General features: G+C 40.5%; 1 protein-coding gene and 1 long non-coding RNA gene across 4 annotated transcripts in view; one reads left to right on the top strand and one right to left on the bottom strand.

The window, feature by feature from the left end:
* LOC116039332 (inositol polyphosphate-5-phosphatase A) overlaps window positions 1-24,188 on the top strand; it is a 188,407-nt gene that overhangs the window by 14,514 nt on the left and 149,705 nt on the right. The gene's annotated exons all lie outside the window — the stretch shown is intronic.
* On the bottom strand, window positions 3,361-6,447 carry LOC116039335. 2 transcript variants are annotated; one of them, XR_004102375.2, is made up of 5 exons: window positions 6,387-6,447; window positions 5,054-5,117; window positions 4,787-4,860; window positions 4,513-4,667; window positions 3,361-3,523 (listed from the first exon to the last, which is right to left on the bottom strand). It is a non-coding gene; the product is annotated as an uncharacterized LOC116039335 (long non-coding RNA). The 2 variants fall into 2 exon arrangements; XR_004102376.2 differs by having other exon boundaries at window positions 3,361-3,497.

Genomic DNA, 24,188 nt, shown 5'->3' with positions numbered 1-24,188 from the left:
TAGATACTTTGGACATAGCCCCGCTAGCTGCTTCCCCCTGTTTCCAGTCTTTATGCCAAGCTAAGCTAACCAGCTGCTGACTATAGCTTCATATTTATTCACACACAATGAGGCATATTTTCATTTTGTTTTGATTGAACTGTATTTTTGAGGAACTGTAGGTCTACAAAATGAATTTTACAAGAAATTCTTCATAGGGAAACCAAAACCCAAAGTAGGCTATAGTATGAAACCATTCATAATGAAACTAATTGCATATTTGCCTCAGTGGCAAAGTTGGCAGCCTTGCTGTGTGCATTTGATTTTTCTTGGCTTTTGGAAAAATAACTCCAAGGCTCGGTTATAGGGGAATTCAGAAAGAGGTGGCCCATTAATGCTGAGTAGCATACATGCTGTAGATGGTCCCCCTGTGGCCTGTTCCTTAACACTAGAACGGCCAGGACGGTCATTTTGACCGTTTTGAAATTTATATGTGTAATAACTTTGCTAAATAAAAAAAATACAATCTTGCTGGTACCTGACTTTTCCTAAAAGAGTCTGTATTTTTCATTTAAAATTGTTTTTATATACATTACACAAAAGGCAAAGAAAATACGATCACTTTTACCTATTTGGGCCATACATGGTCATATTGACCGCTCGGATTTTCACGGTTTTGTTTTTAATCTTTTGCGTGGTTGAAGATGCATCTTGGTTGCTTAGTAATAATCATAGTTTCTGTCAGAGAAACGTAACTAGCGGTCTCGAGTAACAAGTGTGGGCATCACCGATGGGCCAAAGGCAAAGCCAGAGTCGGTAACGTAGGCTACTACGGCGTGGATGGACTCTGTAGAATCAGAAGAAAAGCACCGGGCGCTCACTCTGTGAAAGGGGCGGTAGACGTAGATGGCCAGTAGCTGTCTACGTGTTCATATAACTCTATACATGCTACAACTGGCTGGAATCATTGCACACATCCTCTCCAAGGAGTGCGCCAGCTGTAAAATGTCCCGGAGGAAGTTCATGCAGCTACTGGCAGAGGAGCTGAGAGCGGAGTTTATGGAGGAAAAAAAAGGGAAGCGGCGCACGGTCCGAACAGCGCTGTGCACCACAGCAGACCCCAAAACGGAGGCAGTGCCAGGTTAGGTTAGGTTATAAATGTTCAAATAACATACTTTTAATTGTTATTTGGCTATGAATTATGTTGAATGAATTTCCCCTAATATGTTTCGGGACATGAATGTATGAAATAATCACGGTTTAGCCTACTATGCCATGATATGAATTATTGAAACACGTTATTAGGCTACTACTCAAAAGTATAATTAAAATCGTTAAAATGTACATGTCGGTGTTATTACGATGTTCTAAAGATATCCTAAGGCAAAAAGTGATTTCTAACAAACGGAGTGTAAATTGTAATTTCCCCACTGGGGATCAATAAAAGAGAAAATTCTTAATTCTTCTTAATTCTAATACATGCATTAATATCGCATTTGGGTATTTATCATGAGAGATTATAGAGTTTGGAATCTGGTCAAAATGACTGCTCATGGCAGTTCTAGTAGTTATGGAATTCCGGCACTTCCAGTATCTTAATGCAGTGTAACTACTTCAGCATGTAAATAATGCACCTAAAATACAAACGTGAGCAAGGGCATTGTATTGAATCAACAGCCACGTGCAATTTAGCTAGCAGGTGAAGGTGAAACTAAAAATGTGCAAGAACTATAGACTAATACAGGCTTAAATGAACTGACAATATAAGTTATACGACTTAGAGTTCTCAAGGATGCACACATGCCATCTCAACCGGGTCCTCCGGACAGCCTGTCTCTTTTCTTCTTTTCTTTCTCCCTTTTCTCCGAGTGGCACGCATGCCCACTCGCGTTGTGAAGCGCGTGTCCGCGCTATTCTCCGACGTGCTCTCTAACAATCACTGCTGATAGAAGGCTTTTTGTACATTTCTAAAAGAAATCTAATCTAACCGTGGCGGACCGCCACTTGCCAATCAACATAGAGGAAACACTGGTACAGGCATGAGGGCGGTATCCATCCTCTCACCTAACTAAAGGCAAGAAAGCAAATAAGCGTACTTCCCAAATGTTGCACTATTTTCTTAAAAGAAGTTTAGCCCTACACTGAAAAAATTGAATCATTGACTTTAATTAAATTTATTATGTCAACAGGTTCCACGTATTTTTATTCGGTTAGTTAAAAGCAAAAATATTAAGGTCATTTAATTTAACTAACTTATGTTACAGTAACACAATGATTGTAAATTCAGCTAATTACAATGTTTTACTTCTGATCAACAAGAGATATTTAAGCTTAACCAAATTAAGTCCGTTATGTTATATTAACCTAAATAATATATGTACAGGCTACATATTTTACATTTGTCAATTAAGCATATATCTTATTTGTAGTCATTAAATAATACATTTAATTTCAGTTAATGAAAACATTAGGTTTTCATCTACTATAAGTTTTACTATTTACTTTGACATAATTTAAGTTTGTCAACAGGTTCCACACAAATGAATTTGGTACACCCAACATAGTTTTCTTATTTCCTTTATTCACCAACACAGCAGTGATTCAGTAACATTTTGGTGCAATTCTATACACTACAGTAACATTGTATACAATAAAGTAACATTTAAATGCATGTACACATTTGTAATATGGAATTACAGCTGCAAATCAATTGATTGATAGCCAATTAATAAATAATTCACACTTTTTAATAAATAACATACTTTTTACGGTTTAATAAATAATTAATACTTTTTACAATTTTCAAATTTGTTTACAACAAAATAATAGTTTCTCCATCTAACAGCCTTTCCACTGGAAACTTTATTTTAGATGTTAACACTTTAACAAACATCCACTCTCTGTTAAAGTAGTATTTCTTTAACGGGTATATGAAAGATGGTCTGATGATTGAACTTCCTTGCAGTTGTTTTTGATGCAGCTTAGTGTTAAAACATCCACAAAATATCCATAGTTATATATCAACCGTTTTTGCGCAGCATGGTCTCTCAATTCTACATCACTTCTCTAGTAGTGCCACTCAACTACCACTTTTCATGTATGGTAAAAGTTTTTCAAAAGTTTGCAAAACAATTGGTTGTTTTCCTCAAGTGAAGTTTCTCTGCTCTATTTTCAAACAGGTAATAATTTTATTCAGTTTCGGCCCAAAATATTTCTCCTGTTCTATGGAACATTCAGCACCCACATAAGTGATTGTCTCATTCGTACAGTTAGTTCTTGAGCAGCTGTACCTTGGTTGAAAGTCTGCAAGCATCCATTTGAAGGAAGAGCTTTTGAAGTACTTCAAAGAAGGCTTTCAGTCCGTTAGGATAACGGAGGGCACATGCAGAGGCAAAGTCTCCCAAGTCGTGCAGAACTTCAACACCCTCAATCACAATTCCAACAACGGCTGGAGGAGTGGTGGTATCACCTCCCTTAACATTGATGCTGTAGATACCAAAGGTGACTTCTCAAGCTCCCTCTCAACAGCTGTAGCATCGGCTTCCTTTACAGAGGAGAAAGAGCAAGGAGAAAAACAATTATATTAGAAAATGTTTTACCTATGCAATTCAGATTACCTGTATATAATAATTTTAATAGCATCACCCAACAGTATGTGTATAAATAAGATGAAGTAATGCTGGGTGACTGTAACAAACTAGAGATCATTTTTATCATTTACATTTAATACACTGACTAAGCACTTTATTAGGTAGGGCAATCTAATGCAATCCAACAGCTCTGCTATAGATTCTCTTTAACTATACTTAGATATTTTCATCTTCATTGTTTTTGTTTACATTGTGTTCCTAATATTCTCATGTAGGTAGACAATACTAAAACATTTGTACATTAAAACTGTACACCGCCAACACCCACTACAACCTCACTAATTAACTGGAAGTAAAATTATCACCTTACTGTTAATGTCCGAAAAAAACTCTAGATGTACAAGTTTAAAACAATAATGCTTACACAAACCCACATTTCTATAAACATGTTAATTGGATGACATCTCAAACAAGGTTACCACCACTTTGTAGATGTCCACATTTAACAGGGAAGGGAAAGAAAAAAACAGTAAAGAATCTTGTTTGTTTTAAATCTCTTTCACGTACGAAAACTGAAGTTTTTGTCCCTTACCTTCTCACAACACTCACTAATAGATAAACCCGAAAACCGGCCTCAATTGTTTGTGTGATCAGTGCTGTATGTTGAGAAGCAAACTTTTTTCCAATCAATTCAATTCCAAATGTCAATACATTTGATCCCTAAACACAGCTACAGTGACTGATCTGTGTTTATATTCAGAGGTGGCTGCAAATAAAAAATTATTTGAAAGAAGCACAAGAGTTGCTGTTCAGGCAACTATCAAAACCCACCTTTATAGCCTACTCTTAAGGATGCATTCACAGATACTGTCTAGTCAGTCAGATTCACTAGTCAACATCAACTTATAATTCCATAATATTTTCTACCAACAGCAAAACACACCTGTGTCATTGGGGCCATAATGATCCTGATTTTGCTCCCTGCAGAGCCTCCTTTGTTCTTCAACACTTTCATGAGCTGCTCAGTGCGTTGGTCAAGTTGTGTAAGGAACTTTGAGAGAAGGGGAGTAGTAGTAGTAAGACAAATTCTGCCTCCATCTGAAAACATGTCCACAAACACAAATTATATTAATGGTACCTACTACTAAAACAGTCAACATTCATTATTTTAGTAATAACTCATAAAAAAGGTTTTTCTATGTTCTGCCATAACGTACCACATGCAAGCTCCGCAGTCCAGCTATAACACATCAATAAGGAGGGAGCTGACAAAGGCTATCCCAGCCAGGATCTGAAATTCAACATATTAACAGAAGCCATCAACTACTGAAATGCATTACTTGCATTTAAGAGAGCGCTATACCTTAAAATAAAAATAAAAAAATCTATTCAGAACAAGATAATGAAGCTGTCATCTAATAAATGTTCCTAAAAATATGCAAAACCCGATTTTGCAGTAATTAGGTAGCTAGTTATGATCTTACCTTTTTATGAGTAGGTCTTATCCAGACAGGAGCACAAATCATCAACGAAGCAATTGTTCAGGATCTGAAATGTTGCAACATAATGATTACTAAAAGAGACAAATGTATAAAGATGTTAACAGATCAATTATTGGGGCACATTTTACATGGTTCTTAAAGCAACACTATGCAACTTTTAGCTGCAGCTGTAGTTCCAATGAGACAACCTGTAGGGGGACCGAAGCGGCTGGTAGCGTGAGCTGTAGTTCCAATGAGACAACCTGTAGGGGGACCGAAGTGGACGGTAGCGCGAGCTGTAGTTCCAATGAGACAACCTGTAGGGGGACCGAAGTGGACGGTAGCGCGAGCTGTAGTTCCAATGAGACAACCTGTAGGGGGACCGAAGCGGCTGGTAGCGTGAGCTGTAGTTCCAATGAGAAAACCTGTAGGGGGACCGAAGTGGAGGGTAGCGCGAGCTGTAGTTCCAATGAGACAACCTGTAGGGGGACCGAAGCGGCTGGTAGCGCGAGCTGTAGTTCCAATGAGACAACCTGTAGGGGGACCGAAGTGGAGGGTAGCGCGAGCTGTAGTTACATAGTGTTGCTGAGCTACAATATGACAAAAATGTCCTTAAAGCCTGCTTTTACATCATTCCTTAGCATGACTTTCACACACTCAACCCAATTAAAAAAATAATGAAAAAATAACTAATGATTTGGCTGGGGGGGCTATATATTTTATACTCTAAATAAATGTGCAAAGTAAACTTCCAAATTCACCACAAATAAGTGGATGGGTCAACTCCACAAATGGGCACCTTTTCTATAGTTTATCTGTATTAGCTAAATGCAGAAAGTTTAGCGTGCAGCGAGCATGACACAGCCACAACATTCACTTCAGGCTCAGAGGCTAACGTTAGTAGCAGCATGCTGCTTGTGGTGTTGTGGCCTGCTGGATTACCTGTTCTAATAAACCGCGAAAGCGCCGCGGCCACACCATTGTGGAAGCGACCCCGAACGTCATTTTTCTGGTTGTTCACCCTCTCCCTCTGCTCCACTCGAGCTGACCGGTGCTAACCACTAATCTGAGCTAATTACATTGGGCCACCAGCACTAAATTCAAGTTTAGAAACACTACAACACACGTTAGATATAGCTAAGCAGCGCCCTGCTGGATAAACAGCAAACCGACCTGGGTCATACAGCTAACGTTAGCTAGCTAGCTAGCTAAGTCTGCTAGCGAACATGTCGAAGACCCACCTGATTTTCAAGCAGTTTGCATCACAAACACAAAGTACATGCTCAACATGAAAATATTACACAACAGGTTTGAGTGAAAGAAAATGTCCTCCTACCTTTTCCAAATAAGACACCAAACACCAACTGCAACTTTTCCGTTACCGAAATTAACCGAAGGACGGTCAGGTGGGGTCAGGTCAGGAGTTCAAAGCTATACGCATGCGCAGTCTGACGCATCTCAGTCTTCTTCTCCTTTTTTGGTTTAAATGGCAGCTGGTGTTTTATACTGCCGTCTTCAGGATGTAACAAGTATTGCAATCCTAATTCACTTTAATTAAATGTTTTGGGATTTATCAACACATTAATATTTTTTACAGGTAACAATAGACACAATTACATGGACTTTACTTGAAAATAACATTTTAACCTAACAAAGACATGCATTTTAAGTAAACTGAACATTAAACAACTATTTAAAGTGCACAACCCCCCTGATTCAATTTTTTTAGTGTACTTCATTTCATCTACATCTACCAGTTACACGTGCATCAGCAAGTGTGTATAATGTTGGCAGTGGGCAAAGTGGGTATTGTGAAGAAGCTACGGACAGACCACAAAACATTTATCACTTCATATTTAGCTATGCCAGAGGTAAAATTGTATCTTAAACCCAGCTGGTGGTTTGAACCAACTAACTAACTAACTGACTGACTGACACTACCATCCTTAAGGCACTGACACACCAACCCGATTATCGGCCGTCGGACAGTCTGGCGAGGTCGCTGACCCGAGTCTGTGCGGTGTGTTCCGTGCCGTCGTCAGTCGGAGGAGCCGTCGGCGTTCATTTGGGCCGATTTGACTTGTTGAATCAGCCAGTGGGCAGTCGGACTCAATGACCAATTACCGTAACTGACGAGCGGGATGAGCGTGACGAACACCTCTCAAAATCTGACAAAAATCTTTTAAACTGACCTTTGTCGATCTGAAATGAAGACAGATTCAGCAACTGCATGGCCTATTTCTCGCTTCAAGTGATTTCAGAAACACGTTTCGGTGGACTATTTTCGTAAAATACGGGATCGTATTCCGAACGAGCCGCTATTGTGGTCTGGCTTTGAAATTCGGGAGAAGCCAGACCCACGTGCCGTCAGACCCACGTGACGCGTTTGTCCAATCAGCTGCCGGTTTTCATTTTTTGGGCGACAATACAGATTAGCGCCGCCTGCTGTTATGGAGACGTGTTACGTCTCACGCACGTGCAGAACATATGCTCAAGTCGGCGTCGCTTCAATGTATTCCGAGGCACTTTTTTGACCAACTCGGCAAGACCGATCAGTCCGACGGTCGGTCGTCGGGTTGGTGTGTCAGAGCCTTTACAGCCATGCTCTCTTGCTGCCAATGCCATCTTACTTCTGAATTACTGTGAGCTCTCTCTTTGCCTTTGCCATTATTTTTTTAATTATTGAATTATTATTGAATTATTATCTGTCCTTGCATACCCACATCTTACAAAAAAGTATCAGACATGCTGTGATGAACTTGTTTTGCCAGTTTGACAAAAAAAAAATATACTATTGACACTTGTAAGGTCTTTATTATCAAGGCTAAACAAGCTGCAGTCTCTCCCGATGTCTCGATTCTTTGCATCTACTGTGTTACTGCTGTGGTTTAATAATCTAGTGAAAAAGGCTTTCTCCAGCAAGGTTGCACTTCTTCTCACTCCCTTTATCCCCTGCAGAGATCTCTACACTTACCAGTTCCCTTTATCTCTTTCCCATACACACTCAGCCCCACATTCCCAGCAGGACGGGTGTTTATTTAACCCTAAGCCTTTGATGGAGAGTGCTTATTGTCTCTGGTCCACCTACAGTCGGTGGGAGAATAGTTCCCAGTTAAGGCCATTGTTTTCTTTCCACCGTGGCCCCAGCCTGAAAAAGTACAAGCTGGTCTGGCCAAGTCATCAAGCAGGGCTTGATGGTCTGACTATGCTTCGTTCTGAGTGACTATTCTTTTCCCCTTGGCTTCTTGCTCTTTCGGGTTTCCTGCTCTGGAGTAGGGATTGACTGATTATCGGCCCGTTTTTTTGGCAGCTTGCTGATTTATCTGTATCAGTGTTTTTTTTGCCTGATAACCAATAAAGTTAATTTATTAAAAAGTGCGCTACTTTGGCTCTGCTACAGCTCTGTGTCTGTCCCTCTGCTTCGGTTTCACCAAAGCCCGTCTACGGAAAGCCGTTCCACTCCCTATTAAGCCCCATTGTACCTACTTTGGTTGCAGTTCCACCAGAGTTCCACTGGGGGTGATCACGGTCCAGTGCAAAATGAATGGGACCCTATGGAGCTAGACGGCTAAATTTGTCTCTTTCGCCTGATTGTCGATGAGAAATCTCAGATTTGATTTTAGTTTTTGCAAGTTCAACATAGATTATAGGTCGAAAGTTGAATGAACAAGTACTTATGCCCTTTCGATTTGTTACAGGTTGAGTCGTTGTTGCCCATAACACGCTAGCATTCTGCTAATGAATGCTGATTGGTCAGTGAAGGACTGATTACGATCGGAGATCCCGCTTGACGGCATCCGAAGCAGAACCAGAATGTCAGAGTGAATATTTCGGGGTGGTCTTTAAAACATTAGCAAACCTCTTTCTAGCACGTGTATTGACAGGGAGAGTCTAACCTGTCAGCTGTGTTGTCGATGCCTCGAGAGAAGAAAGGAAGCGACTCAAAGCTTGCCGTAAAGCAGAATCTCTGGCCGTATATGTGTATGACGTCATTGACATTTTAAAAGGCTTTTTAGAACAAAAAAGCCACTTTAAAAAAATCTAACACCCAGCAGTGTGTATTTTCTTAGCCTCCCCTTTCAAATGCAACATTCAAATTACTAGACAAAAAATTATATCCTGAGAAAAGTGGATTTTGAGGGGTATAGCTCCATAGAGTCCCATTCATTCTGCACTGGCCTGTGAGCGCCCCCTATATGGAACTCTGGTGGAACTGCAACCAGTTCAGAAGCTGGAAGTAACGAGAGAGTGGAACTTCTTCCCTTATTAGAAATTCTTTGGTTTCACTCACCACTGAGTCTGACTTAATGTCCCGCCCACAACACCATGTGATTGGCTAGATGTTATACGAGTAATAGCCAATCAACACTCATCAACCTCACAACAGCTGAAATGCAGCAGCCTAGAGCAGAAGCGTCTCATTCTCAGTGCAGTTCGTCCGCTAAGCTTCTAAGGTAAGGCTGCAGGAATCTCCTAAGTTAAAAACATTATAATCTTCACACTAAAGTTGCTAAAACACCTCCAACTCTGTGATCTATTTCTATAATGACAAGCCTGTCACCTAAAAAGCCAGAATGAACTTTTTGTGGTGATAGCGTTAGCTTGCAGTGTTACTGTAACTTCACCGTTAGCATTAATGGAGTTTATTAATATCAACATAATTATTTAAAGATGAAACATGTAACTATTGCTCCATCTTTAAATAACATTAGTTCCAATGCAACAGGGACTTATTTAAGCTTCCACCCTGCAAATCGAACATTACTCATCTGTACGAGACAATGTTTTTACATGTTAATGCAACGTTCGCCAACCATAACCTCGAGTCGCACAGCTATTTTGAACGCCTTAGCAAACGTTGATTAATTCATGTGCTGGTTCATTACGCCTAATAGACAGATGAGTAGGAGAGAAAAAAACCTTCCAAAATATTAATTTTGACTAAAAGATTATCATTTTACGGTTCCAAAATATTGGTTTCGTTAAAGATGCAGTAGGTAAACCTTATAAAACTAACTTTCTGTCATATTTGCTGAAACTGACCCTATGTTCCAGTAGAACTTGAATGAATGAAGCAGGTCATTTAAAATAAAATCTGGCTCCTCTGGCACCACCTACAGCCTGTAGTGCGATTTGCAAAAATCCACCACTCCCTGTTCAGATGCACCAATCATGGCCAGGGGGGGTGTCAAACTGCATGTCAGTCACTGCTCATGCACACGCATTCATTCTCACTTGTGGGGGGAGGGGCTTAGGAGACCGTTTTGGGCTTTAGCAGAAAGGGGTCAGGGACTGAGAAGTTGTCAATGTTCAAATTTTTTGGCTAAGTCCTGGATCTTCCCAATCCTACCTACAGCACCTTTAACTACTAATAATCGTTATCGGCATCGGCCGTAAAAAAAAAAGACGTATCGGTCGATCCCTACTCTGGAGTCATGCAGCTGGCCAGAGCACCTGGATGGTATCACCGTGTGCTGTGCTTCTATAAATATCTGGTATGATTTGGTCATGAATATACATTTTTGGTGAATTACAAAGCATGTTCAGTTCACGCATCAATCAGAGTGTTACATTGTTCAAAAAGTATATCTTCAATCACTTAGAACGCCGTCTGGTTTCTCTCAACAACTTGCTAAGCCATAATGGAAAACTCCTGCCAGATGAACATCAGTATTTGACTGTTTGACACTCTCTGGTTCCCATTTAAGGCAAGCCAAGATGTAGGCACACACATACACACACACACACGCACACACACACACACACACGCACACACACACACACACACACACACACACACACACACACACACACACACACACACACACACACACACACACAGTAATATACACTCGCTACTGGCACTCCATCACTACTGAAATAGCTTGATAGCTTCTGTTATATGTCACATGGCACTCCAAAGAGTTTCAGCTTTGCATTTATTATACTTGAGAAAGTGGAGTAGTGTCTGTAGATATGTACTACTGAGTACATGGATTTTTCTTTTTTTATATGGCTATTGGTGGCTATATGTTGTTTTGATCCTTGAGAGGCAAATAGAGGGCCAGCTGCAATGGGGTGGTACTGAGTGGTACTCCTCAGCAAGATGCTGTGGTGTTGGAGCTTGGCGCCTACTTTAATTACTGCATCATTTGTCCTCCCACTCTCAGCCTCCTCAGAGAAGATGAAGTCACAGAACAGTTACGTTTTATTTTTTTCAAAGTACTTAACATCAGATTAGTACTGTATTCTAAAACAGTAAAATCTACATTTTAGACAAACACTGACACAACAGTGAAGCACGTTGAACTGCGACAATCTGTCTCCCTCTGTCTTTGCACCAACATGTATAAAATGTGCTCCATGCTAGGCATACATAGCACAATGCAAGTGTACAGCATTTCTTTGCTGTCGGGCAGAAAGCAAAAATCAATGCTATTGGTCAACCTTTATTTCCTGAAAAACAGGCCAAGCACTTCTGTAGAAAACTGTACCAACACTGAGCAAACACTTTCCCAAAAGGACTCCGGTCACAATAGGCTATAAAAGTGATAAGCATCTCTTAGGCTATACAATACAATAAATAGAATCATTAAAAAATAAAACTTGTGCATTAGGAAGAGTGTTTCAACTAGTACCACCATGGATACAATATATTTAAACTTTCAAAGCAACCAAACATTTACAGTTTGTATTCCATGCCGTCCCGATCTCCTTTTGTGTCTAAAGGCTGCTTAAAAGCAACAGGGGTAAGGAGTTGGGCTCCGGTTTGCTTTTTCCTCATCCCAGTTTTCGGCACATCTAGGTGACATACCCTACAACAATGGGCCAACGCTGACACACTGTCTTATACACACTGTCTTATACACACCTCTCTCTTTGTTGCTGTTGTAGCTGACCGGGAACCCGCAGGCGTGTCTTTCAGCATTTCATTTGTGCTCGCCATAGTGTGACTTGGGGGCTTGTTGTGCTAACCTAAAAGTTCTCGGTGTAACTCGCGCTCGTAAACTTTGATTCCGCATTACATGCGTCAGTCGGACCGTGACCCCCCCCCCCCTGTACCAACCAACCAACCAATCAATCAATCAATATAATAATACTGTGACGATTCTGCACCAATACACCAACCGTTACAGCCCTAGTGATTAATGAAATACTTGTTTTATAATATGTATTATATTAATAAATAAAACATATATTTATAAATATTTTTAGGATTTTTTTTGTCAAACTACTAGGCTATTTCCTACTGTGTTAAAGTCAAAATGTCCTCAGTGAAAAAGACCTGTTGGAATCCAAGTATGTTTTGATCAATTTTGTAAATAAGGACAACAGACAACAAAAATGTAATTTCACAATGAATTAAACAATTTTTATATATATATATATATATATATAGTCACCCAGACTTGAGACAGAACATTGTGTTTATTACAGTGATAGTGACCACGATCCTAAGCTAAAAAGCAGGGAGGGTTGCAGCTCTGTTGTTGACTGTGCTGATGTGCCTGAGTCGTAAACAGCTGGGTGGGAGTGTGACCACTCCCCAATGGTTTCCCCTTTGTTTCTGAAATTATCACTGGGGCTTTGCCAGTTTTCCAGCACACACTGTTTGTGTGCATTTGTGCAGAGCGTGTGTTGTGTGTTAACTGCCTTATCATCCCTGGCCTTTGCAGAGGGTTATCACTTGGTCTTCCACTTAGTAAAGTTTCCACTGCGGACAGCTCGAACAACGCGGACCCTCCCTCGTCTCTCCACCACTTCTGCCTCTCTTCTGGCAGCTATATATAAACCTCAACCACAAGTTTGTCTTTGTCTAAGCCATCCTATGATTTCTTTATGCTGTTGCCGGAAAAAGGTCCCACGTTCCTTGGCCCGGGAAACTGTGTGACAGTTAAGTAGGCCTACTTAGCCTCACCCACATTTCCTCTTCCAGTAGCAAAAACAGTGAGAAAGCTAGCAAAGGAGACAATAAATCAAGTGGAATGTCTAAATAATGCTCTTCCTGGCGTTTTGTTTGGGACACATTTCATTTATTCATTTATTTGTTGAAATACTTTGCAGTAGCAATACTTCTGCTTCATCTACACCTCTGCTATATCAGAGATGTCAGCCATGGTGTCTGTGCTTCAGTGCGATACATTGATGAAAGAGCTTAGGATTTGTCCCTGGAGCAGTAAACTGTTGTTTGTAACATAGATTTGAACAGAAAGACGGCCAGTTAAGCAGCGATTTAAGTGGTCATTGAATTGACAGGCCATCGATAAAAGGAAGAAGTCTGGCACCTGCACGCACACTTGTCTAAAGGGTTGCCCTGGCTTTTTGCCTGCAGCCTGTCAGCGCTCCTTCAGACAAGTGTCTGTTCATCCCTCGGGCTCCATGGGACAGGCCAGCCTTGAAATGCCTGTCCACATACCAGCTGGACAGATGGTAGCATCCCCACCTTGCCTGCTTCACAGGTTTTTATTAGCCAATTTGGCCAGCGAGAGGGTAGTTAGAATAAGAGGACAAATGCCCGGTGAAAAAGGAGCACATTCATCCACCTGCTAATGTTCATAATGTAGCTTTTATAGGTATTTGCTTTTTCTGGATGACAGATGGTAACCTTGTTAAATTGTGTAAGTAAAATGTGTAAATGTATGTTCCTGCACAAGTCCTGCTTTGTGTGCCAGTTGGGTTGCAGAAACATTCTAGCTATACTGTGCTACTGAAGTTGTATGGCAGGAATAAAATAAATTTGCTTTGGCTATTAAAAGCTGTCAAATAGACATAAAACTGTCAGACTGAAAGCAGAACAAAGATTTACAAGGTCTGGCATCTGGTTTGTGCTCCTTGTAAAATGAGTTAAAAACCATAGCCTGGCTGTGCGCTTTATATCCAGAGATACAGAGATATAGATTCTAGGAACATTCATCTGCTTTACTGGCAGTGTGCTGTTGACCCCTTACAGCCCTGGCCTCGTTCTATATTCTTCTGTTGCACTCGTCTTTATCCAGATATCTACCTGTAGTAAGACTGTAACTATATGTCATAATACTTCAAGTCTTATAGACGGCTCAGGAAGAGTATCCGCATGGTCAAGTATCTCCTGTCTGTATAATGACACAAAACACAGACTTTGGTGCCTCAGTGCTCAAACTATAATGAGCAGAGGTGGTAGTAGAGGGTGTCTAAGCCTGTCTGCCCCGCTGCTCCGAATAGCAGCATCTCTAGTTAGATCTCAGCAGCAGCCCTTTTTGCTTGTTCACTAGTCTCCGCTTCGGCTTTTATTACCTGAAAATAAGCAAGGGGTTGCTTTTCACGCCACAAGCCTGTCAGTCCACGTTCACTGTCATGCATTAGACTGAGCCATCAGTCAGGGATGCAAGATTCATTCAAACATGTATAAGTCTGAGAAGTGTGCTAGTGGCCAGAACTGTTGATTTGGATCACACAGTTTGTAAAAATATACTTCCGAGATGCCCTTGAGCAAAAACGCTCCTCCAGTGGAATTGCTCGGTGGTTATTTGGCACCAATACACAAACCGTTTTTTATAATATGTGTTATATTTATTAATTAAACATATTTATGAATCATTTTTTACTCTCCATTACAACTGAGCTAACTCTGTTTGCGTATGAAGGCCATGAGATATGGCAGAAAGCTCTGGAATGAATACTTTTTTTTTTTATTTTTGTCACACTACTATTCCCTACTGTGTCAATGTCAAAATGTCCTCAGTTAAAAAGGCCTGTTGCAATCCAAGTACGTTTTGATCAATTTTGTAAATAAGGACAACAGACAATAAAAATTACATTTCAGAGTGAATGAAACAAATGTCAATTGCGATCACTCAATTTTTCAAATCCACTTCCAAGTTGCTCTTGAGCAAAACACTCCTCCAGTGGAGGTGCTCAGTGTCTGTGTGTATTATTTTCAGTTTAAATATTCTGAAAATGTGTGTGCTTATTTGACTGTCTCCGGATAAAGTGATTGGTTAAGTGGAGTGCAAGTGGAGTTAAAGCTACTGTATGTTTGCATTCTCAGAGTGGGTCTACATTAGCACATTGGGTGTTGGTCTTGAGTGAGGCACTTCTTTGCACACATGGATCCCAACACAGCGACAGTGAGAGGCAGAGTGAGTGTCTTATCTGATTGGCTGCTGACAGAGTTAAAGTGGTGTGTAAAGGGACACTTAAGAGGATCGGTGGCCGGGTGATGCTGATCTGGGTTTGGCCTTTCCCCTCCGTCATATTTTCCACTCTCTGCTCTATGCTAGAAAACCCTGTGAAAACGTGCCAACATCTGACATGGCAGAATAACACAGGCTTTTTCATGGTGCTTGAATATTCACAATTCCAATGCCAGGGTAGTTAGCTGCACTGACTGTTATTATTATTTTTTTGAAGTATTTTTATAGATTTTATGGCAAATACATATGGGGGGTACTTTGCCCTTTGACCCTTGGTTGACTTTTAGTTACTGCTCTTAGGTTCAATGGCCGCAGTCTTTTTCTTAAAGGCTAACTGTCTCCTACAATATAACTGATATCCTCTGTTCTTATAAGAGCTGAAATGAAATCAAGTAATCTAGATAACATAATCTTATTGGTGTGTTAACTATAATTACTGTAATGAGTATAATAGTACTGTTTGTTTAGGCACAATGCATTTGGCCAGTCAAACAACAGCACAGTGAAGACACTATGCTACTGGCCAACGGCATGAATTCACTTGACAAGAATTCATCAAAGTTAACTTTACATCAAAGATTCACGCTTATAGTGGCGTTTCTATTGAAATGAATTGATTTAGCAGGTGTGAGAGGGCCATTAGGAGAAAGACAAGCAGATCAAACTTGAATCACATTAACCAACAGAAGACCAGATGCAGCCATTCTACTTCTTTTTTTTGTAACTGGAACCCAGTTATTCATTGTTGTTAATCACGCTGCTGTAGGAAGAGAAGAGAGTTTTTTAACGTGTGAATCAACCTAAAAACTAAAAACAATGGCCAGATGGCTCAACCCTTCATATCAGAAGTGCACAGGCAGGCCCAGTGTGTGTTTGTGTGGCCTTAAACTAACATCCATTTCACCTGGGGGGGAAGTGAAGGTGGGTTTAGGCGCACAATATTTTGCTCCTGTCTGTGTGACTCAGTGGAGTTCCTTCACATCAGTTATCCCAAATGGTTTAGTTTTTGTGAGAGACAACAGTGTGTGTGTCTAGCCAAAGGGTGTTTGTGAGTTTGTATGAATTTCACATCTGGAACAGAGAGATTACATAGAACTTTGTCTCTCAATTCCTGTTTACGCGTCTCTAATGATGACCAGTTTACACTCCTTATCCTGTGTGTGTGTGTGTGTGTGTGTGTGTGTGTGTGTGTGTGTGTGTAGTTTCCCCATTTCGTCCTGTCTTATTGTATGCCTTTATTCTGCTGGAAGGTCACCAGAGAGTGACAGGACTCCCCGGGAGACGTGATTAGTTGTATGAAATGACGAATGGGAACAGACTGAAGTAAATAGACATTGTAACACTGAGGGGGAGTTTTGTGAGACCCACTGCACTCCAAAGGGAGATGTAGCTCGACTAGGGATGGGTATCGTTAAGATTTTAACGGTATTACTACTCTTACCGATACTGCTTATCGATACGGTATCCTTATCGGTACTTTTTTTTTTTTTTTTTTAAGGAAAAAAGAAACTAATTAACAACAGAATTGACGCTGCTTTATTTTCTCATATGTAGTGTATATCAATTAACATTCTTGAGTAGCAAACTACAAAAGCATTGTTTTGAGCAGATTATAGAAATGTAAAATAAATAAAATAAACATTTTTACAGCAAAGGAAACAGCATTTCTTTTGAAAAACATATGGTTATTTGACTCGGGTGAGACATGCAGATAGGCTGCAAAAGGCCTAACAGTCCTTAGCTGTTCTTCTGGAGAAAAGATCAACATGTTTGCCTTCTCTGGCAGAAGTCGGGACCTCTCCTCGCTTATAGTGTTCCCTGCAGCTCACTACCATTACACTTTCTGACCATTTCAGATTGAATTTATGAACACGCCCACAACAATCAGCTGGCTAATATTCACTTGTAATCATTAACTCATGTTGTATAATTTACTTAACTCTGTGTGTGGGCTCCAGGCTGCTAGCGTACAACATACCTGGGGAAACGATAGATGAACTAGCTAGATTTAGATGGTCAAAAACTGTGGATTTCTCCGTCTGTATATGATGGACTTTACTTAAATGGTTTGAAAGATTACTCGTGTTTCCGCCCTTACAATGCTAAATACTTGTTGCACTTGTGGCAACAAGGGTTATTTGTCAGCATCAATTCTAGTAAAGTGTAGCCACACTTCTGTTTAGTTTAGTTCTTTCCGCCATCGCTAAAACAGGTTTTCGCGTGTGTAGATGTGCACGCGCAGCAACGTGTCTGAGCTCAGCTGCCCCCGCCCCTCGCACACGGGTTGAGAGAGGGGGAGAGGGAGAAGGAGAGGGAGAGGGAGAGGGAATAGCAAAAATGCATCGTAGGTGAACGTCGTAAATCAAAACGAAATTGGAGTTGTGATGAAATTATTATTGCTTTTATGTAGCAACAAATAGGCTACTTTTTTTTTTTTCCTCCAGTACCTATAGCAAAACCGCTAACGTCGGAGCTTAACGATGCTCCGGTCTTTCAAAATTTACCCCCTGGGGCCCATTCCTAAGCTCGAGAGACACTGGTGCAGAGAATTAATGCCTGAAAACAGTGAGTCATTTTGCGGATCTGGGAATAAATCTCAGGCAGGTCAGGATTCAGTTTTTGCAGTCCGCTCTACTGTGCCCAAAACGGTTTGCCTTTGTTCAGGTGATCCTAGTTGTTTTCAGTGTCTGCCCACCTCACAGCTCCCACTCATCTATATGATACAGCAGTATGTGTATAATGTTCATTCCATATGTGGACTGCACTCATTTCTCAGTATCTAGAGAGATGTGTGAAGACTTTGGATGAGAGTAAATAAGATTTCAACAATAAGACCGGTGTACAGTGGCGCTATGCGTGGCATTCTTGGGTGGCCAGTCGGTCCACCACTTTGTCCCAGGCACAGACAACTATCAGATGGATGGCCATGAAATTTTGTACAGACATTTATTTTGCCCACAGGATAAATCTAAGTGACTTGGTGATCCCCTGCCTTTCCATTAAGCGCCAACATTAGGCCAAACTGTTTAATTTGGGAACTCCTGTCGGTAAGGGCCGACGCCAAAAATCGTAGTAGTCTAGACGGGGAAAAACGGAGACCTTTGGAAACAACGATGCACCTCAGTCAGTCTTATTGGTTAGGTAGGCTTAACATTCCGTTTGAGTAACGGTTCCATCTTGTCGTTGGGCGTACTTTTCACCATTGTCTTTCTTTCTCCAAAGTATTTGCTGTGTATTCAACTTATACATCCGTGATTTTCGAACCGCAGAGTTAACGTCAGACAATCCGCTTCCTGTTTACACCGGCACGCAAACGCCCAGTGACTGGTCATGTGAATGCGTTGTCAGACGTGTTAATATGGACGGATTGCATTTCTGATACAGATCCTAAATGCTTGTGTGGAACGAGATCGTTTAAAACAAACAAAAAAATGCAACGAATGCATGAAAATGTATTAGTGTGATTGTAGCCTTGGGTGCACATGTGACTTCATAAGCACTATGCCAATTCTTATATGGCAGGACACTTCTTCATCTTACAGTGCCATGGCAAACTAAAGATGCTTCATATGTCACTAGGCTAGTTTTTTTTTTTTAACTGTGAAAGAAGTTTCCTCTGAAATGTAGGTTAGTGTGAACACATTCCCAACGGTGGCTCTGTGATGTCAGTTCTTTAGAAAGTTGCAAAACTGGATTGTGAAATGATTGTGATTGTGTCATAAAAGGTTGTGAGCTGTAATTGCCCAAAAAGGCAAAAATGGAAATGTCTTAAAATATCCAGGGAGGAGCCACAGAGAATATTAAATGCAAGAAGAGAGAATAAGCGAGAAGAAAGAGAAGGATTGAGAGAGAGTTCAGCTATAGGGCGACGTCATGGTGGTCTAAATACCTCCACCCAAACACTGACATACAGCTGGTGCCTTCACTTACTTACTTCACTACACATTTCAGCTGCTCCAGCAGATGGTGAGTCATCTTTTAACAGGCTTGCCGTGTGTCCAACATCTCCGGCTGGCCAAGGTTTTAACCACTGAGGGTTGTTGCGGTGTTCCCCCCCCCCTCCCTCCCCTCTGGGTCTGGTTGAGGTCTGGGCCAGGGCACTGTGTTGTGGAAAGCCAGCGCTCTCTCCACTGTTTATTTTGGAAGTTTGGTTTTCTGGCACTCTGTGAAGGTCAATGATGAGGGAGTGCCATCAAGTGCACTGGGAGATATATTCTTCATTTTGACATATTTGTACATGTTTTCTGATGGAAGAGCAGAGGGAAGAGTCTGGTTTGTCCTGTTTTGGGCTTGCCTGACGGACTGCGATGGATTTGACCTATTTTTGTATGACGCAGATCCCCATGTTGATCTTTCTGCTCCAACATAGTACACAATGACAGAAAGAATTGTTGCAGGGCTTTTTACTTTTAGACTTTTTAATGGGGTCCTGGTGGAAATGGTAACTGATCCCCCACCCCCGCCTCACTCTTTTTTTTTTTTTTTTTTTTCCCTGCCCTCTTTTTTTTCCTCCCCATTCTCACTCTCTCTCAAGCACTCCCACAGCAGGAAGAACCCAATTATAGAGATATCGGGTCCATGCTGAAAACGTGATAGCCTGTGAAATGTCTTCGGCGTCACACAGAGACAATGTTTGTCCTGCCCCAGTGCAAACAGGATGCTGTGTGCAGGAGAGCGGCGCGAGATAAGAACAGACACAACGGCAAGTGGGAAAGAAAAAAAAAAAAAAAAAAAGGCAACCAACAGGGCAGAGGCCAGTACGGACAGAGAGGGGGGGAACAAACAGCTGGAAGACTGATGATGTAGAGATGATGTGATGACCCCAAGAGAGACAGAAGCAGAGCAGTAGTACAGTTACAGTATCACTAGAATAGTGCGATTCTTGTACAGGAAGTAGAAGGGTATGCGCCGCCACCTGAAGGAAACACAACTTGTGCTACAGACATTGTGTTGTCCCTCCTCCTCCTCCTCCTCCTACTCGTAATCATTTCCTGTTGCTTCCTTGCTAGAAAGAAGTTCACAAGGACTTAAATTACCAAGGAAATGAAAGGTTGACTTGCATCATCATTTGTAGCAGAATATAAAAAAAGGCTCAGGTACACGGCGTTGGTGAATCCCACGGTCTGCGCACAGACACCGGCGACAGGGATTTGTATGATAGGTGTAATCGCATGTTATTCTCACCCAGAAACAGATTACAGGGGATTATATCTTCTTTTTTCCCCCCCCACTAAACCAGATTATTCTCGCTCTCAGTGGATTTATCTACTGAGCTCACTTTGTCATGTCAACTTTAGAGCCAGCGTTAAAACATGATTATACTCAACAAAGAGTCCTGTTAATGCTCTGATGTAGAGGTCGACCGATTAATCGGCCGGTTGATTAATCGGATTATCGGCCGATTTTTGGCATTTTTTTTAACATAATCAGCATCGGCCAATATCCCAGTATATCAAGCCGATTAATAGGCAGGCGCATCTGCGGGCAGCCTAGTGTTAAAAACATGAATAGGCGACATTTTTTACAGCGTACCCAGACCAGCTGCCTCCAGCCCCTCCCCTTGGGAAGTCTTGCCGTGTGTCTCGCGCAGCCACTTCAGGTTCAGACGCTACTGTTAGTAGTAGCATGTTGCTGGTGTTCTTGCCTTGGGATTAACTGTACTAATAAAACCGTACAAAACACCGCGGCCACACCGCTGTGGAAGCTCCCCGAATGTCATTTATCAGAGTCTGGTTGTTACCCCTGTCCGTGGCAGTCTCATCCACTCCTATAACGGAGCTAACTGGAGCTAGCTAACCGCTAACGGAGCTAACCGCTAACGGAGCTAATCGTTGCTAACAGAGTCTTCAGTTCTCCGTGCCTGTATCCATTAACTGCATCTATGGACTTGAGCACAAATAAAACCCTTAATTTTATTAAATTGGCTGGACGAGTTTTAAATTACAACTAAGAGTTGTTTGAATGACAGAAATCTGCTCAGGTAAGATCTAATGAGGTCAACAGGACATGTAACAGTAGGGTCCCCAAAACACAGATAAAACACTTCAACAAATGAACAATGATCTAACAAACAAGGTGAAGAAGAACTGACTTTAGATAGCCCTAGTCTTATGTGATTCAACAGGAGTTAGGAGGTAATATTGTTGAGATTAATAACATGTCACTTTCTGTGAAGCTTGCAGATTTGTATTCTCAGTTTAATAAATGCTGCTAAGTGCACTAAACTTTATTTTTTTCATTTAAAAGTTTATTTGACAAAGTTTATTTTCTTCTTACCTGTTTCTATTAATATATTTTTCATACATTATTTATACAATATACAGTATGTTTTTACATTATACATTTTTAATTGAAGTATACAAGTGTAGATTGGTGAAGTGTTCAATAAATGTTTTTGTTGAGAAATTCTGTGTATATTAGTATTACATTTTATCTTTCAAATAGAGGTTTAAAAACAAGCACATATTGGCCAAATATCGGCCAAAATAAATCGGCAGCATTAATCGGCCATCGGCTGACCCTGATTTCTAAAGATCGGCATCGGCCAGAGAAAACCCATATCGGTCGACCTCTACTCTGATGTACTATTCCAACAACTTAAACCCCGAAATACCGTACCAGTTTTTTTGAAAGACACGTTACACTTACACGACAAAAAAATAAATCTTGTTTGATTAAGATTTAAAGTAAGTTGTTTGAACTTTTCCATACTGATTAACCCCTCTCCACCTGTTGGGGTTACCACTGATTTATGGCTGTCCAGATATTTACATGCACTCTCACACCTCCAGGCTTACATTGGACACCATACATCAAACTAAAAACACATTCAGACACTGGCGTTAAATGTAAATATGGGATAGGGTTGCACGATATTGACAAAATGTGATATTGCGATATTGATTATGAATATTGCGATATCGATATTCATTTTGATATTTTTAAACGTATGTAAAATTACAAAAGTGACGGGAAAACGCATCAAAAATAGATTCATAACAAATAAAACAAGTTTTCTTACAACACCAGGTTTATTTCAACTGACAGTCATATTGGACTGGTCCAGCATGAATAAATAAATAAGGACCATGTCTACAAACAGGACATGTTGTACTGGTTGTATAGTATAAAGTAAGTAAATAAATAAATAAAGAGCATGTCAACAGAACAGGACATACAGTGGCACTCATAAGTTTATGAACCCATGCTAAAGTTGACTAAAAAGAGGAATAAACAAATCATCTTTTGGAAATTGATCTTAATGCCTTAATTAAAAAAATTCACCATACCTAGAGATTGGCATGGTTTTATTGCAGTTAGCCTAATAGCTGGTTTGATTTGCACTGAGAGATGATTTTATGGAAAGTACCCCATGCCAATCTCTAGGTATGGTGAAGGGGATGTGATGATGTGGGGCTATTTTAATTCCAAAGGCCAAGGGAACTTTATCAGGATGCATAGTATCCTGGATCCATGAAATAACTGGCCTTTAAAAATCAAAATCTGCCTGGCTCTTATGGGAATTTAACATAGGGGTGTACTTACTTATGCCCCCTGTATTTTAAGGAAGAACATTTATTTATTTACGATACATTATTCATTCACAAAGAAAATTGGTGTCCTTAAAGGTTGGATTTTCCTCATTTTTTTAATTAAGGCATTAAGATCAATTTCCAAAAGATGATTTTTTTATTCCTCTTTTTAGTCAACTTTAGCATGGGTTCATAAACTTATGAGTGCCACTGTATTAGAAACAATAAAAAAAATATAAAAAAATATTGCATACTTATCGCGACACTTCCGATGTAATATTGCGCAACGTGATATTGCGATAACGATATTGAGTCGATATATCATGCACCCCTAATATGGGATCTTACTTACAGGGGACATGATTGACATTATCAGCCAATAGCAACAGTCAATAGCAGCCTAACAGTTATTCACATCACCGGAATAGGGGCTGCGCAATATATCGTTTTTTTAATCGTCATCGCAATATCACCTGCCGCAATAAACACATCGCGAAAGGCTGCAACTTATCGCGATAGACACTCAGATTTTTTTTGTTAGTTGAAAGAAAATATCAGTAGAAAGCTGCACTTTAAAATGTAACTGTCATTCTTTTTTTAGTGGTTCCTTTTATGTTTAATTCAATGCTCAATTTGTTCCTTAAAATAATGTTGGAAATGATTTCATTTAGTTTTACATTCAACAAGCAAGTTGTTGTATTTTAGCAGAATACTGAAAGCATTAGACATGCAGAAGTTGAGTACACTCTAATATTTATATTTTATTAGGTTGTGGTTTGCTGTTGCTGTGACGTTTGTCTTCTTCGCTAGCTCTGAAGATTAACACCAAAAGTCTCTCTTTTGTTGGTTTTGTTGAATCGATACAAGTATTGGTCTCTGACACCCCTAAGGCACAAACTCCAGAATCAATATCAGAATCAATTTTAGACTTTTAACCACACACACAAACGCACACAGACAAAAAAATATATGAAGAAAAATGCAAAAAAAACAGAGCTCAAAACCCATCTCCGTCCTCATCAAACATTTCTGTGCAGATGCCTCTACAGAGGGGAGGCATGTGAGGGACTTTTCAAAGCTGGAGAAAGTAGAGCAGGCTTTTTATGTTGAATCTGTGACAGCCTAATTCTCTCCCTCCCTTTCTTCCGTTGCTAAATTATACATAAGTTTCTAAGTATGTCCTTCTTGCAGATTGAATCCTTCTTTTTGAAAGTGTGAGTAAAACCAGTTTTAGCATGTCCCTCCGGATGTCCTCGGGCCATCCGAGCACTAAGCACTTCGCCAGTTGTTTAGGCGGTACCTGAACTTTTGGAGTTTTGGTCGACAGAATTACGATTGAGCAGCTGTGCAGAAATACTGTGTTGCAATATGTGTTGTAACATTCAGTTGTCAATTGTGTGTGTTGTAAAATGTCTTGTCATGGCTTATTGAGAG

Source organism: Sander lucioperca, chromosome 15, assembly GCF_008315115.2.
Source record: "Sander lucioperca isolate FBNREF2018 chromosome 15, SLUC_FBN_1.2, whole genome shotgun sequence".
NCBI classification, from domain to species: Eukaryota; Metazoa; Chordata; class Actinopteri; order Perciformes; family Percidae; genus Sander; species Sander lucioperca.
The sequence above is the reverse complement of the archived record's forward strand: the minus strand, read 5'-3'. Positions and strand labels throughout refer to the sequence as shown.